This window comes from Taudactylus pleione, unplaced genomic scaffold (assembly GCF_031769625.1).
Source record: "Taudactylus pleione unplaced genomic scaffold, aTauple2 ptg000085l, whole genome shotgun sequence".
Taxonomy (NCBI): Eukaryota; Metazoa; Chordata; class Amphibia; order Anura; family Myobatrachidae; genus Taudactylus; species Taudactylus pleione.
In genome coordinates this window covers 13697669-13714515 of record NW_028284487.1, presented here as the reverse complement: position 1 = coordinate 13714515, position 16847 = coordinate 13697669, and the positions used below count along the sequence as shown (strand labels likewise).

The window sequence follows — 16847 nt, the reverse complement described above, 5'->3', positions numbered from 1 at the left end:
TTTTATTTTGACTGTGAAAATATTGTATTTTGTTTTTAATATACAAGTAGTGCTTTAACTTTATACTTCAATATTAAATCTGTTATTTTAAAATATATTTTTTCTGCACTTATTTTTGCTGATTTACACATGATATATAATCTCACTTTCATGAAACAATATATGATTAATTTAGCATTTGTACTTTACCTCTGTATGTAGATACATCTATTATTACACATTGTTGCACTTAAATCGTACTTTCAGCATTTGCACTTTTTTTATATATTTTAGTACTCTTTTCTTCATTGTATTATTTATGTTGATAAAACTATTACAAGGTATAATTAATTACTTTTGACAAACTAGCCAGTCGCTCCAAGGTGAAATTAATGTACAAACATTCACATTATTAGTAGTAATTTACCATTACTAATAGTATTTTGGGCTCGGTTGCAGTTGAGTCACATGCTATATAAGAGATCCTCTATATATACATATACATGAAAAGAGATGCCTGGCACTACAGGATATATGCAATCTTGCTGCGGTGCCCTCCCGGGGTAATGATACCCAAAATACGAATACAGGAATGAGCGGCACTCGGCAGACTGATAGTAAGAAGCGAAAAGTCTTTTATTCCAACAATATTCCGGGGTTAATCCCCCGTCTTCAGTGTCAGACAATACAACCATATAGTGCAAAAGACAACATATATATACCATGAAACATGTGACATAAACAAACTAATCAGTGTACTCACCTGAGCAACACCGTCCAACAGCGGCACTGCTCCACGCGCCAGAACAATTCACGACACTGTCGTGATGACGTCATCAGGCGGCGCCACTCCAGGGAGCAACCAATAACTGGCGTGGATGCGTTGTCATGGCAACGCATCTGCTGTCTGCAACAATAAAAGAAAAGAAAAGAAAAAATATTTAAATAACATCATTGAATCGTGATGTACAAAAACTGCACTGTAGCTAACCAAGATTCTGGGATAAACACATACATAAATACCAGCATGAGTAAAAACATTAAAACTATAAGATATAAAACATAACCTGACCAATGGTATCGAACATATATGGGTAGGAAATGGTTAAGGGACATAAGTCATTAGATACCAATTGTCAGTGACTCAAAATAAAGACATGAGCCATTACAAAAAACATTGAAGTCCTAAAGACTCATTTAACACTTTAGGTGCCAACGTGTTTAACGTATGAATCCATCTACTTTCTTTTTGAAGGAGGAACTTATTACGATTATCCCCTCTCATGGAGGCAGGGACATGGTCAATAATGCTATCAATGATAAAATTATATCCAAGGAACTTGGTCAGGCGCTATCAGTGGGATTTCCTATGGTTCCACTTTTTTATGTGTTACCAAAGATCCACAAATCTCTGGTGGACCCTCCTGGGCGCCCCATAATCTCTTCACGAGGGTCTTTATACCATCCGGTCTCAGTATATTTGGATGCTTTGTTGAATCCCTGTGTTCAGAATATTCCGTCTTATTTAAGAGACACAACTTCTTTGTTGGTCATTTTGGATAAGTTGGGACCTTTACCTGATACTACTTTACTGTGTAGTGCTGATGTGACTAGCCTCTACACCGTCATTCCTCATGACCAGGGTGTAGAGGCAGTCAGATCTCTGATTACGGATATTCTCCATTACAATGGGCTTTCCATTGAGTTTTTCATGCAATTATTAATACTGGTTCCACTTCTTACCAGAAATTACTTTTTATATGATGGTAAATACTACATTCAATGCTCAGGATGTGCCATGGGGTCTGCGTTGGCTCCGGCTTATGCTATTTCATTTATGTACAGTGTTGAGCAAAAATTATTGTACAATGAAGGTACACTCTTGAATGATATAATTTTGTATCGGAGATATATTAATGATCTCCTTATTTTCTGATCAGGTTTGGAAAGTGTGTTGAAAAATTTGCTAGACAATTTCAATCTATCAGATGGAGTAGTCAAATTGACTTTTAATATCAGCTCAGAGTCCATTCAGTACTTAGACGTTAATATAAGCCTTTCTAATCATCTTATATCTACCTCTATATTTGTTAAAAGTACTGACAGAAATACCATCCTCAGAAATTAGAGTTTCCATCCAGTTCCATTCCGTAGTGGCTTGCCATACTCGCAATTGTTGCGAGTCAGACGTATCACCTCTGACCCCAATAAAGTGGAGAAAACCCTTGACGGCATGGTCAATAAATTTGTAGCCCACGGTTACAACAGAACTTACCTAAATATGTTAAAAAACAAGGTTATGAACATCCCACATGCAACTACCTTAGAACCTAAGAGCAAGTCTGCCCCCTGATCGTATACCATGGGTTAACAGATTTAATGTCAATAGTGCTAACACCACCAGGAGAGCGAAACAATGGTGTCCAGTAGAGAACAGTGACCCTGATTTACCTTCTCTTTACAAAAAACAATTAATGCCCAGTTACACTAGGGGGAAAAATATACGTGATCATGTTGTAAAGTTGGATATTACTGGAATGGATATTGTCCATCCTTCCCACTTCCTTAGTCACAAAGTAGGATGTCACAGATGTTTGAGTTGCATCACTTTCTGCTCCCTCTCTGTGGGAAAATATTTTTGCCACCCCCTATACAGGCAAGAAGTTTTCCATCCAACACTCATTTACTTGCACTACTACATATGTTGTGTATATGTTAACCTACCCTTGCGGATTGTCTTATATTGGTAAGACTCAAAGACAATTTTGTGAATGTATGGCACTCCACAGAAGTGCCAACCGGGCAGCACTGACATCTGGCCGCAGTGACCAACCTGTGGCACGCCACTGTCTGGCAGCCAAACATAACATTGCCAGTATACGATCAATCATTATTGACCATGTCCCTGCTTCCATTTGTGGGGGTAATCGTAATACGATCCTCCTTCAAAAAGAAAGTAGATGGATTCATACGTTAAACACGTTGGCACCTAAAGGGTTAAATGAGTCCTTAGGACTTCAATGTTTTTTGTAATGGCTCATGTCTTTATTTTGAGTCACTGACAGTTGGTATTTACTGACTTATGTCCCTTAACCATTTCCTACGCATATATGTTCGATACCATTGGTCAGTTTGTTTTATTAAACTCTCTATCGGCCGATGCATCCACTCTCCACACACACAACTTATCTAAAATAAAAATGCAACACAGAAGTTGGAATGAAAAGGGGTCAGCTTTTTATTGTAAAGGAATTTGACCTAAAAACTAATTATTTATTTATTTATTTAAATTGCTTAAACTAAAAGGTATGGTGGCAAGTAAAGAATGGCCTAGCTAAGCAATACTAAATAAAAATAACAAACAAAGTTGGTAATGATGAGGGCCATCTGCCCGTCAGACAAAGATGAGGCCAACTGCTGGCATCTCTGTCCTTCGACTCGCCAGGGTGACCGGGCCACCTGCCCCCACCCTAAGCGGGGAAAATTTACTAAAACAACAAGCAGCCAACTGCTGCCATAACCAAAAATGACTTGAAGTGCCAACCCGTCCACAGAGAAGGTAACGGACCCACCAGGACTGATGGTCCCCTCTTCATCGCTGTTATTCACGCCTATCCCTCTCCATGGCACGAGCCGCACCCCAGGGCTGAAAACATCACAAATGAATCCAGCAAAAACCGTTTTGCAACAGGCCACAAAAGGTTCACTATGAACCGACCCCGCCACCATACTCTACACCCACTTCAAACTGCCCTCAAAGCTTCAAACAAATCGTCTAAAAACAAACACAAACCTGCCTCAGACAGATGCACACCATCACCCCTGAATAAAGTCCTATCCCTGAAGGAAATTTGAGGATGGCTATTGACTCGACCACCCTGCCTCACCATAGCCCTAGACACCACCGCATTCACCCTCCGTCTAGCCAGATCCACCATTCCAGGTCTGATAGCATCTCGCCAATGTAGACGAGGTATAATCTCTGACCAAAAGATCGTACAAAAAGGCCAAAGCGCCACCAATGCTAGTAGCTCCCTGCAAATCCTGCATCTAAGCTCCAGCGAAGACACTGAAGTCAAGTCATTCCCCCCTAGATGTACCATAAGGAACAATGGGTGCCCAAATTCCTGGACAGCTCTATGCACAGACATCTCAAAGGCATCCCAGCACATGCCTCGATGACCTATCCACCTCACCAAGCGGGACTCTGGGTACAACCTATCATCAGCAGCTCTTCCAGACCATTTCTGCCCAAAATATGAAAGAATGCCCTAGCACCCATACAAATGAACTATCCAATCGCAAACCTGTCAAATAATAAAGAAAAATTATTAATAATGTTCTAAAAAGGGGACTGGGCAATTAGACGAGGATAACAACCTCAGCAAATAGCTTGATTAAGTAAAAAACTAATGAGGCAGAGGTATTGAGGGGCTAACGTGGCTCTACATTGAACTAATAAGAAGGAGGGGATAATGATTAAATTTATTACCTGAGCCTAAACTATCTTAGGAAAGGGGGAATCCCAGCTTGACTTGAGGAAAAACACAAAACTCCCACCAGCGGCAGCAGCCTCGGTTAAAACTGATGGTAAAACAAAATTCCTCAAGACCCCCAGCCACTAGGGTGACGAGTAGCTAGTCCCCAAGCTGAGATTAACAGCCAGACCAAAACCTGATGTATCTTCAATACACACCAGATTTCCATCTGCCTAGCACCCGAATGTCGCTCGCCGACCACCCTGCCACAGCGGCAGCTGTAGCAGCGCTGATGCGGAAGGAGTGAGTGCTGTAATCAGACGGCGATAAACCCAGACGTAAAATGCATTGTTTTAACATCCACGCAAACTGATAACGTGTGACTGGCAATGCATCAAGGTGCATCAACCAAGCACCCGCTCCAGCTGGCTGAATCCGCAGGTAAGCCGATGCCAGCTTGACCGGACAAATAGCCATCTGCTGGCAACGACCTAAAGTGACCCATCGCCCCTTGGCATTTTGATCTGTCTTGGAATGCCAAATGAGACATTGTATCGACTCGGAGCAAACCCGCACGTGGGAGTGAAGCATTGGCGAAACAGCCGCCCTGGAAAGGGCAACCAATTCACCCACCCTAAACGCCCCATGATACGCCACCCCAAAAGCCAGTCTAAACAAACACAACTCATAGGATGACGCGCAGACCCTAGACAGAACTTTTAACATGTGACCCAACAATTTCCCGTCGATCGGGCGCCGGGGATCCGGCATTGTAGTAGCTACCCTAGCCCAACCCTTCAAAACCCGCGAAAGGTAAAATGACTTGGTAACATCGACTTCACCTCGTAAACGTGAAAAATAGGAAATCCCGGCCAGCATTTTAACCGCGCATGACCTAGATTTTCCAGACGAATATAGGCGCCAAACAAAGGTGAGGATCAACGAACTGTGACTCTTACCTCTGTTCTGCCAACGCGAGCGAAACACATTCCATTGCTCCCATGCGGAAAGGTAGGCAACGTGCGTAGCTGGGGCCAAGGATCGACGAGCTAATCCCTCAATGTCGGCAGGATCACCTGCCATACATAAGATGGACACAACTCACCAACCAATTCAGCACCAGGCGCCAATTGCCTAAACCTTCCCCAATCTCGGCGTGATAGCGCATCAGCAATATCATTCTCTATTCCAGGAACATGTTCCGCCCTCAAAGCAATGTTACCCTGCAAGCAAAGCAACACTATCTGCGCTAGCAACCTGATGGCCTGTAGGCATGAAGACTTCTGTCTATTAATGGCTTGCACCACCCCTAGGTTATCGCACCAGAAAATCACAGCCCGGCCCCCAACAATCCACTCCACAGCTCTAAAGCCACCATTATGGGAAATAATTTGAGTAAAATCAAGTTCTTTGTCAAACCCTCGGCAACCCACTCAACCGGCCAAAGATCCGCACATCACTTCCCATCAAAATAAGCTCTGAAGCCGACAGAACCAGCTGCATCAGTGAACAACTGAAGGGCCGAGCTGGACACCGGGAGCGAAACCCAAATCCTAATTCCATGAAAATTCCCCAAAAATGCCTCCCAAATAAGCAAATCCCTCCGCATTTCTCTAGTGATGTGAATAAAATGATGCCCGTGCCGAACCCCTGCCGTGGCCCTCTCCAACTTATGACAGAAAATCCTACCCATAGGAATCACCCGACATGCGAAATTAAGCAGGCCCCAAAAGCGATTGAGCCTGCTTAAGTGTCATTTTCCCATTCGCAAGGGCCAGCAAAACCCCATCTTGAAGGCGCAACACTTTGTCATTTGGTAATCAACACAAACCTTGAACAGTATCTATCTTGATCCCCAAATACGTCAAAACAGACGTAGGTCCTTCTGTCTTGTCTACAGCAATGGGCACCCCAAAATCATGAAACAACTGCATGGCCGCTTCCAAAAGCCTAACACAACATAGGGAACCCGCCGGACCCACGAATAAGAAATCATCCAGATAATGGGCAATACCGGACTGGCCCGAAAACATCTCCAAGCTCCAATGCAAAAAGCTGTTGAAACATTCAAAATAAGCGCAAGACAACGAGCAACCCATTGGCAAGCACAGGTCAACGTAGTACCCATCATCCAAACGAAATCCCATGAACCTAAATGCTGACGGATGAAGCGGCAATAAACGGAAAGCGGATTCAACATCCAGCTTGCACAGCAGAGCCCCCCGGCCAAAAGATCGCACCATGTCCAGAGCAGCATCAAAAGATTGATAAACTACCCTACACAAGTCTTCCGGTATGGCATCGTTGACCGAGGAACCCGCCGGACAAGACAGATGCTGAATGAGCCGGAACTTCCCTGCAGCCTTCTTGGGGACAACCCCTACCGGAGATAGCACTAAATCCGCTATTGGAGGCACCGCAAAAGGCCCCGCCATACGCCCCAGATGAACCTCTTGCAGCACCTTTTCTCGCAAAACTTCAGGGAAATCCCATGCCGAGTGCAAATTCTGAACGGATTTGCAACAAACCGGACGTAAAATAGGCATGCCAAAGCCACCTGTAAAACCATCCTTCAGGAAGTTTGCCGCAGCGCGCAAAGGGTATAGCTCTAACCATAGCAGCAAAGACCGCACTCGAATTGGCATGGGGGCTCTATCTAGCAGTAAATGGACGTGTGCAATCTTTAATGGGGTGCGAACCCCCGCAGCAGATATAAAGGTGACAAAACCGGCACTGAGAACCCAAAGTGCATTGCCCGTTGTTAAAGGCAAAACACTTACCATGTCCAGGTTTGGTACCGGACCCCTTCGCCCCGCCGGAATGACCCCCAAACAGACCCGACCCTGACCTAGCTGGATGACGTTGACTAACGCCCTCAGCCGCTGCCTGGTCCGGTTGAGTAACATCAACGAAAACTTCAACGTCCTTAGCGCCAAAATCAATAATCTCGCGCCCGTGTTGTTTACGACGACATTCTTCATCATAAACATGCCATGCAGCCCCCCGAGCAGAGCTAAAGAGATAGTGGATGAGGTATAAATACCGGATAATATTCATATGCTCATCCGGACGTGTCTCCAGGTAACACGCAGAAAAGACATACATGCCTTTTAGCCATGTATGATAGGACTTGCCAGCCTCATCGCCCCCAAAACCCTTTTTCTTGGCCGCAGCTAGTGTCTTCTTGGCTTTACTGGTTAACGCAAACACATTAACGTACCTACCCCGCCTAATTCTCTCACGCATACGAGGATGAAGGCCCTGAAGCACCGCAGTGTTGGAACAACGCAGAGCATCCTAATGCCCCAACCCTAAAGACATACTACTACTACTCGATGACCTGCGTCTTTTCTTAGAGCGCCGTTTCCCGGTACCCTGCTTACTGCTCCCGCTCCCGCTACCTGCAGTGGACCAGGTAGAGGAGAAACTCCTCCCCCTCCCAGATCTGTTACGCTGTCTGCGCCTACTACGGGACGACTTAGCCGGCTCAGCGCTCCCTGACGACCCGGACCCATCTGAAGCTGAAGTACCACCAACACCAGGGGAAGCATTACTAGGCTCCCATTCGGGATCCGGGGAAGACTCACCAGACCTGGAGGACCGTCTCTCGGACCTCCCGCTTCCTGACGCGCCCTGATCGACTTGCACCGACTCCTTCATAATATTGCCGGAATGTTCTGCAATGGAAGACCTACCATTAGCAAGCTCAATAGCAACTCCGGCCGAACCCTGCGCCACGACGCTGTTAACCCTCCTACGTGAGCCTGTTGACCTACTTAGTGCCATGGTTACGACTGGGACAATAGACTGTGTCACCCGCGAGGCAATTAGGGTAGGTTCATCCTGCACTACTGATGCCCTGCCCCCCCACCGGGCCCAGTGGTGAAAAGGGGGATGATCGCTGAGACCACCGAGGCACATAAAGCAGAGACTTCCGCCACGTCTAGACCACCCCTGACCTCGAGGGTCGCGCCAGCATTCGCAACTCCGGAAGGAACTCCCCTGCGGGACAAAGGAGGCATGCTTGCTCGCATGCTTGTCTCCTTGAAGCGTCAGGTCCTGAAGCCACCTTCCCGGCCCAAACCGTGCGCTGACCTACCCCTGCCGCCCGCTCTACGTCCGCGCGGTGTGTCAGGGCCCCCACCTTCAACGGCCACTGCACCCCCCCAACTCTGCACGTCCCTGGCCGACCGCGTGCCTAGATGGGAGCGCCGAGCGGCGACCGCCCCATCATACTGGAGCCGCCATATTGCGGGTCAGGGCGACCCAAAATGGCGCCCGACCTGCGGGCTCTCCTTCCCGTGGGAGTAAATGAGTCCCCGTCCGTGGGTCCATCTGCAGGGCAGCCCACTCTGCACGCGCACTCACAGGGGAACCTGACAGTCCCCTAATGGATGCGCGGTCACGCAGACCGCCTCTGCCCCTGCCAGCATGAGTCCCGTTGTGGCCCACCGCTCCTCCACCCTCCGGGTCACGCGGCCCGGACGGCAAAGGGCTGCGGCCACGCTCACCCTCAGCTGCATTAGTAAGCCTCCTGCTCGCCGCGACGGTGTCAATCAGATACCGCGCGGGGAGGGAGACCACATGTCTGGGACGCTGCATGATGCAAAAAGGGGGGACAGGGAAAGAATTAAGGGAAGGAACAGGTAAGGAATAGGGAAAGAACAGAGAAAGAAAAAAAAGAGGGGGGAGAGATAAATATAAGAAGGAAAGGTTAAAAGAAAAAGGAGGGATAGCAGCAGAAACAGGGATTGAAAAGTAGTGTAGATGAAAGGAAAGAAAAGAGAATAACCAGTAAAATACACTGAACACTGATATGAGGTACTTCTCTGTCCAACCTCAGGAAAAGGTAGAGAGAGAAACCTCTTCCCCACTCATGCAAAAACCTATAACTCCTCCCCCTCTTTCTATTAACCCCCTTGGTACTGGCTACTTCCCCCAAACAAATTCCTTCCCAATAACAGCCAACCCCTGATTTTTCCATGAGGAGAGCCAATGCACAGGCCTGGAGGTTTATGACATTTCTGTCACGTGTATTCCCTCCATGTTCTATCTTATAGTTTTAATGTTTTTATTCATGCTTGTATTTATGTATGTCTTTATCCCAGCATCTTGGTTAGCTACAGTGCAGTTTTTGTACATCACGATTCAATGATGTTATTTAAATATGTTTTCTTTTCTTTTATTGTTGCAGACAGCACATCCACGCCAGTTATTGGTTGCTCCCTGGAGTGGCGCCACCCGATGACGTCGTCACGACAGTGTCGTGAGTTGTTCCGGCGCGTGGAGTGGTGCTGCTGTCGGATGGTGTTGCTCGGGTGAGTACACTGATTAGTTTGTTTATGTCACATGTTTCATGGTATATATATGTTGTCTTTTGCACTATATGGTTGTATTGTCTGTCCCTGGGATTAACCCCAAAACTTCGCTGGAATAAAGAACTTTTATTGCTTCTAACTATCAGTCTGCCGAGTGCTGCTCATTCCTGTATTCGTATATATATATATATAAATATATATATATATATATATATATATATATAGTTGGGGTGAGCGGGTTCGGATCCGAACCCCCCCGAGCCCCCCCGATCCGAGGCCGATCCGAGTCAGGCTCGACTTTTCCCGCCTGACTCGGATCTGAAATCGAGGCAAAACGTCATCATCCCGCCTTCCGGGTCTCGCGGGTTTTGGATCCTATATAAGGTACCCGCGTCGGCGCCATTTTCTCACTCGGCTGTGGACAGTGAAGAGGGAGAGTGGGAGTTAGGGCTGGCTGGGCTGTGTAGTGTAGTGTTGTAGTGTAGTGTAGTGTAGTGCAGTGTAGTGTTGTGCTGTGCTGCGCTGTGCTGCTGTTGTCCATAGGGGCTGTGTCCACTACTTCAAAGTCCATAGGGGCTGGCAGGACTGTGTTGCGCTGTCAGTTGTCCATAGGGGCTGTGTCCACTCCAAAGTCCTGTGTAGTGTCCCAGTCCTAAAGGGGTGCTGTAGTGTTGTCCAGGGGGTGCTCTGTCCATCAGGGGTGCTCCCCCCAAGTGCAAAAAAATATATATTTTTTTTCTGTGTTTGTGAATTGTGTGCACTGTGGCTGCACGTGCATCAACAAAGGAGCAGCGCCAAGCGTGCGCCTGTGTCCCATAAGTAAAAGGCCGGCTGGCTTGTCCATTAAAGGGTGCTGTAACCCCCAAAGGGCACTCCAAACAACATAAAAAAATATATTTTTTTGTGTTTGTGAATTGTGTGCGCAGTAGCCGCACGTGCATCAACAAAGTAGTGCCAAGCATGCGCCTGTGTCATAAGTAAAGGGCCAGCTGGCTTGACTGTTAAAGGGTGCTGTAACCCCCAAAGTACACTCCAAACCAAATAAAAAAATATTTTCTGTGTTTGTGAATTATGTGCGCAGTAGCCGCACGTGCATCAACAAAGTAGTGCCAAGCGTGCGCCTGTGTCATAAGTAAAGGGCCGGCTGGCTTGACCAGTAAAGGGTGCTGTAACCCCCAAAGTACACTCCAAACCAAAAAAAAAATATTTTCTGTGTTTGTGAATTGTGTGCGCAGTAGCCGCACGTGCATCAACAAAGTAGTGCCAAGCCTGCGCCTGTGTCATAAGTAAAGGGCCAGCTGGCTTGACCGTTAAAGGGTGATGTAACCCCCAAAGTACACTCCAAACCAAATAAAAAATTATTTTCTGTGTTTGTGAATTGTGTGCGCAGTAGCCACACGTGCATCAACAAAGTAGTGCCAAGCGTGCGCCTGTGTCATAAGTAAAGGGCCGGCTGGCTTGACCGTTAAAGGGTGATGTAACCCCCAAAGTACACTCCAAACAAAATAAAAAAATATTTTCTGTGTTTGTGAATTGTGTGCACTGTGGCTGCTCGTGCACCTGTGTCCCATAAGTAAAGAGCCATCTGGCTCATTTCTTAAAGGGTGGTGTAACCCACAAAGTGCACTACTCTCCAGCAAAAATAAAAAAATATTTTCTGTGTTTGTGTGCGCATTAGCCACACGTATATCTCAAATCGATATAACATAAATGGAGGACCAAACTTTCTCCGATAAAAATAAAATAGAGAAAGATCAAGAACCACTTCCTCCTAGTGCTGAAGCTGCTGTCACTAGTCATGACATAGACGATAACATGCCATCAACGTCGTCTGCCAAGGCCGATGCCCAATGTCATAGTAGAAGCCACATACAATCCCAAATGACAAAGTTCAGGAAAATGACCTTAAAAAAAACATTTAAATCATCTGAAGAGAAACGTAATCTTGCCAAAATGCCATTTATGACACGGAGTGGCAAGGAACGGCTAAGGTCTTTCCCTATGACTGGTGTGTGTCATACTAGTATGACTAGTATGTTCATGACTAGTGGTTCAGCTTCACATGACGATGGAAGCCCTCCTCCCGCTAAAAAAATCAAACGAGTTAAGCTGGCAAAAGCACAGCAAAGAACTGTGCGTTCTAAGAAGATATCACAAATCCCCAAGGAGAGTCCAAGTGTGGTGGCGGTTGCGATGCCTGACCTTCCCAGCATTGGACGGGAAGAGGTGGCTCTTTCCACCATTTGCACGCCCCCTGCAAGTGCTGAAAGGAGCACCCACAGTCCACTTGCTGATATGCAAATTGAAGATGTCACTGTTGAAGTACAACAGGATGAGGATACTGGTGTAGCTGGCGCTGAGGAGGAAGTTGGCGAGGAGGATTCTGATGGTGATGTGGTTTGTTTAAATCAGGCTCCGGGGGAGACAGTTGTTGTCCGTGGGATGAAAAAGCCCATCACGGTCATGCCTGGGCAGAAGACCAAACATTCCATCTCTTTGGTCTGGCAATATTTCTATCCAAATCCGGACAACAACTGTCTTACCATATGTACCATATGTAAAGGTGAAATAAGTAGGGGTAGGGACATTAACCACCTAGGAACATCCTCCCTTATACGGCACCTAGAGCGCGTTCATAAAAAGTTACTGTCAAGTTCAGAAACTTTGGCTAAGACCGTAAGCAGTCCAGGGAAACCTAAATCCCGTTGTCCTGTTGTATCCAAGCACCTGCAAACCACACCGTCAACTCCCTCCTCGTCAATTTCCTCCTTAGTCAGGATTGGAAGTAGTCCTGCAGGCCATGTCACTGGCATGACTGACTCTCCTATCCGGGATTCCTCCGGAGGATCCTGCATTGCTATGCCTCCTGCTGCCGCTGCTGCTGTTGCTGCTGCCTGGAGTTGTTCATCATCCCAAAGAGGAAGTAGGAACACCACTACTTTTACTAAACAATTGACCCTCCAACAGTCCTTTAAGTACGACAGCAGTCATCCTGAAGCAAAACGTATAACTGAGGCCTTGACTGCTATGTTGGTGTTAGACGTGCGTACGGTATCCGCCATTAGTGCAGTGGGATTTAGACAATTGATGGAGGTAGTGTGTCCCCGGTTCCAAATCCCATCTAGATTCCACTTCACTAGGCAGGCGATACCGAGACTGTACAGAAACGTCAGAAAAAGTGTCCTCAGTGTCCTGAAAAATGCCGTTGTACCCAATGTCCACTTAACCACGGACATGTGGACAAGTGGAACAGGGCAGACTAAGGACTATATGACTGTGACAGCCCTCTGGGTAGATGTATCACCTTACGCAGCAACAACAGCAGCATCACCAGTCGCAGCATCTCAGAAACGCCAGCTCGTTCCAACGCAGGCTACGCTGTGTATCACCGGTTTCAGTAAGAGGCACACCGCCGACAACCTCTTAGAGAAACTGAGGGAAATCATCGCCCAGTGGCTTACCCCACTTAGACTCTCCTGGGGATTTGTGATATCTGACAATGCCACCAATATTGTGCGGGCATTACATCTGGGCAAATTCCAGCACGTCCTATGTTTTGCTCACACAATAAACTTGGTGGTGCAGAATTTTCTGAAAAGCGACAGGGACGTGCAGGAGATGCTTTGGGTGGCCCGAAAAATTTCTGGCCACTTTCGCCATTCAGCGACTGCGTGCCAAAGGCTGGAACACCAGCAAACACTCTTGAACCTGCCCCGCCATCACCTGAAGCAAGAGGTTGTGACGCGGTGGAACTCAACCCTCTATATGCTTCAGAGGATGGAGGAGCAGCAAAAGGCCATTCAAGCCTTTACATCCACCTAGGACATAGGCAAAGGATGGGGTATGCACCTGACTCAAGCGCAGTGGAGAATGATTTACGTATTGTGCAAGGTTCTCCAGCCCTTCGAACTTGCCACACGTGAAGTCAGTTCAGTCATTGCCAGCTTGAGTCAGGTCATTCCCCTCATCAGGCTTTTGCAGAAGCAGCTGGAGAAAGTGAAGGAGGAGCTAAGACGGAGCGATTCCGCTCGGCATGTGGGACTTGTGGATGAAGCCCTTCTTTCACTGTGCCAGGATTCCGAGGTGGTCAATCTGTTGAAATTAGACCATTACATTTTGGCCACCGTGCTCGATCCTAGGTTTAAAGCCTATGTGGTGTCTCTCTTTCCGGCCGACACAAGCCTGCAAAGAGGCAAAGACCTGCTGGTGAACACACTGTCAGCTGAAGCGGAACGTGGCACGTCAATAGCTCCTTCTTCATTTTCTCCCGCAACTGGGGCTGCCAGGAAAAAACTTAGGTATCCTAAGCAACCCGCTGGCGGTGATGCAGGGCAGGCAGGACCAAGTTTGGACATCTGGTCCGGACTGAAGGACCTGGCAACAATTTCTGACAAGTCTACTGTCACTGCATATGATACTGTCATCATTGACAGAATGGTGGAGGATTACATCGGTGACAGCATCCAAGTAGGCATGTCAGACAGTCCGTACCTGTACTGGCAGGAAAAAGAGGCAATTTGGAGGCCCCTGTACAAACTGGCTCTATTTTACTTGAGTTTCCCCCCCTCCAGTGTGTACTCTGAAAGAGTGTTTAGTGCAGCCGGGAACCTTGTCAGCGAAAGGCGTAGGAGGTTGCTTCCACAAAATGTGGAGAAGATGATGTTCATAAAAATGAATTATCAACTCTTCCAGGGAGACCAGCCTCCAGAACGTACAGAGGGACCTGTGGTGGTGGATTCCAGCGGGGACGAGTTAATACTCTGTGAGGATGAGGATGTACACAACACTGAAGAGGGTGAGGAATCTGTGGATGAGGAGGATGAGGACGACATCTTGCCTCCGTAGAGCCAGTTTGTGCAGGGACAGATTAATTGCCAGCTTGTTTTGTGGGGGCCCAAATGAACCAATCATTTCAGCCACAGTCGTGTGGCAGACCCTGGCGCTGAAATGATTGGTTTGTTAAAGTGTGCATGTCCTGTTTATACAACATAAGGGTAGGTGGGAGGGCCCAAGGACAATTCCATCTTGCACCTCTTTTTTTTCTTTGAATTATGTACTGTTTGGGGCCTAGTTTTTCAAACTGCCATCCTATCTGCCACTGCAGTGTCACTCCTAGATGGGCCACGTGTTTGTGCCGCCCACTCGTGTCGCTTAGCATAGTCATTCATCTACCTCGGTGCAACCTTTTGGACATAAAAACACTATTGTGAGCTGTGAGGTGTTCAGAATAGACTGGAAATGAGTGGAAATTAAGGTTTTTGAGGTTAATAATAGCATAGGAGCAGAAAAATCAACACATTCTGTGATTTTAGCTGTTTTTATGCTTTTTAAAAAAAAAATACAGATCCAAAACACAAAACCCAGAACCCAAAACACCGAAGGGTGGTTTTGGCAAAACCAATCCAGATCCAAAACATGAAGAAAGATCCAGATCCAAAACCAAAACACAAAACACGAAAAGTGGCCGGTGCACACCCCTAATATATACACATATATACATACATACATATATACAGACAATATCCAGGCAGCACTCAGAGACTGGTGAAATACATGATGTAAAACCACTTACCCCCCCTGTATGACCATGTCCACCTGGCCTCCGTCCACCAGCCACACTTCCGGTCATGGCAGCTCTGCAAAAACCGGAAGTGACGTTACCCAGCAGAGTCCCGGTGCCATGTAAACCTAACAACAAACACAGAGATTCAGCATAATTTATCCACTATTCGATATAAAATTATTGACTGGGTACCACCAGACCCGTGAGACGGTAATCGTGACTGCATTTTACTTCAAAAAGAGGCCAAACGGATACATCAGCTACAAACTGTGCAGACAAGAGGACTGAATGAGACACTTTCATTCACGTGCTTTCTGTGATTATTGTCTGATCGGGTGACAGTAAAGATTCCGAATAATTAAATAAAGTTTGAGGAAAAATAAGCCTCCCTGCTTTGTTATGGGTTTTGCTGGATTCTGTAGTTAGGGGGTTAAGGGTTTAGAGGGCGTAGCTAGGATCTGTCAGTAATATAGGCCTATGAAAGCACAGCAGTGGTCAAGGCCTCCCCCATTTCATATAAAAAGCCAAGTTTGAGCAGCCATTTTCCTCTTGGAAGTTTGATTTCAAGCTCGCCCACCCACCCGACATATGTGGTTTGTATAATGTTTTGTTGGTAGGATTGTGTGATTTCCCTGTAAATTTTTCCCTCCAGCAGGTGGCAGTAGGCAGTGCTCCTGGGTGGCCTATTATGGCTTTAAGAGTGCCCGAATGCCATTTTCCTCTTGATAGCGGCAAGTTAGTCATTCCCCTAAAGGGAGGACTAGACCATCATCTTAAGGAGGGGTCAAGGCTGTACCAATTAGAGGGAAGTGGTACCATTTCAGGCCAGTTTATGCTAGGGCAGGGATCCGCCCTCTTTATTTATGTTAGTCAGTTTTTCTAGTGGGCTGTGGCCCAGGAGCACCACTTTTGCTGCCATCGAGCTTTCAATTACAATTCTAATTGAATTCAATAAATTTTGGCTGTAACCTCTTTAAATCCATGTATGCCTCCGAGTGTTTATATCTAGTTATTGCTAAGAGTAGAGCAAAACGTATTGCTAAAATAATGGGTGACTTACAGCTTTTTGCATGGAGATGTTGCCACATATAGTTTAGTTACATTTGTATACAGTATTATCTTACTCTGACTGCTGTTTGTGATCTGAGGTTTTTCCACACTTCCATGCCTTCTCCCTCTGGACGGCATGCTTTTTTGCGTGCATCTGTTTATTATTTTTGTTGTCATGGTGATGGAGGTTGATCTGACACACTTTGGACCACTCCCTCCAGGGAGTCCCCAGCCATCTGCGGGTCGCGTTTGTGACATCACTGGGTCTCAGCCAGATGCAGGAGCTGGTTGTACATGTCACGTTGGTGAGGTTTTTTTTAGGTATTTTTTGCATGTTTGTTTTGCATTTTGTCTTACAGTCTTGATAAAAGAGGTGACTCTGAAACGTTGACTACACACTCATAGCAGTTTGATCCTTTATTTAGTCTCCTTGAGTGCCGTCCTCCAGTTTCCACGATA

The 16847-nt window shown here is 46.5% G+C and overlaps 2 pseudogenes; both read right to left on the bottom strand.

Moving 5' to 3' along the window:
• Positions 1 to 4634: 4634 nt before the first annotated feature.
• LOC148532060 (uncharacterized) lies at positions 4635 to 16526 on the bottom strand (annotated as a pseudogene).
• Positions 7110 to 8243, bottom strand: LOC148532061 (uncharacterized; annotated as a pseudogene).
• Positions 16527 to 16847: the final 321 nt, after the last annotated feature.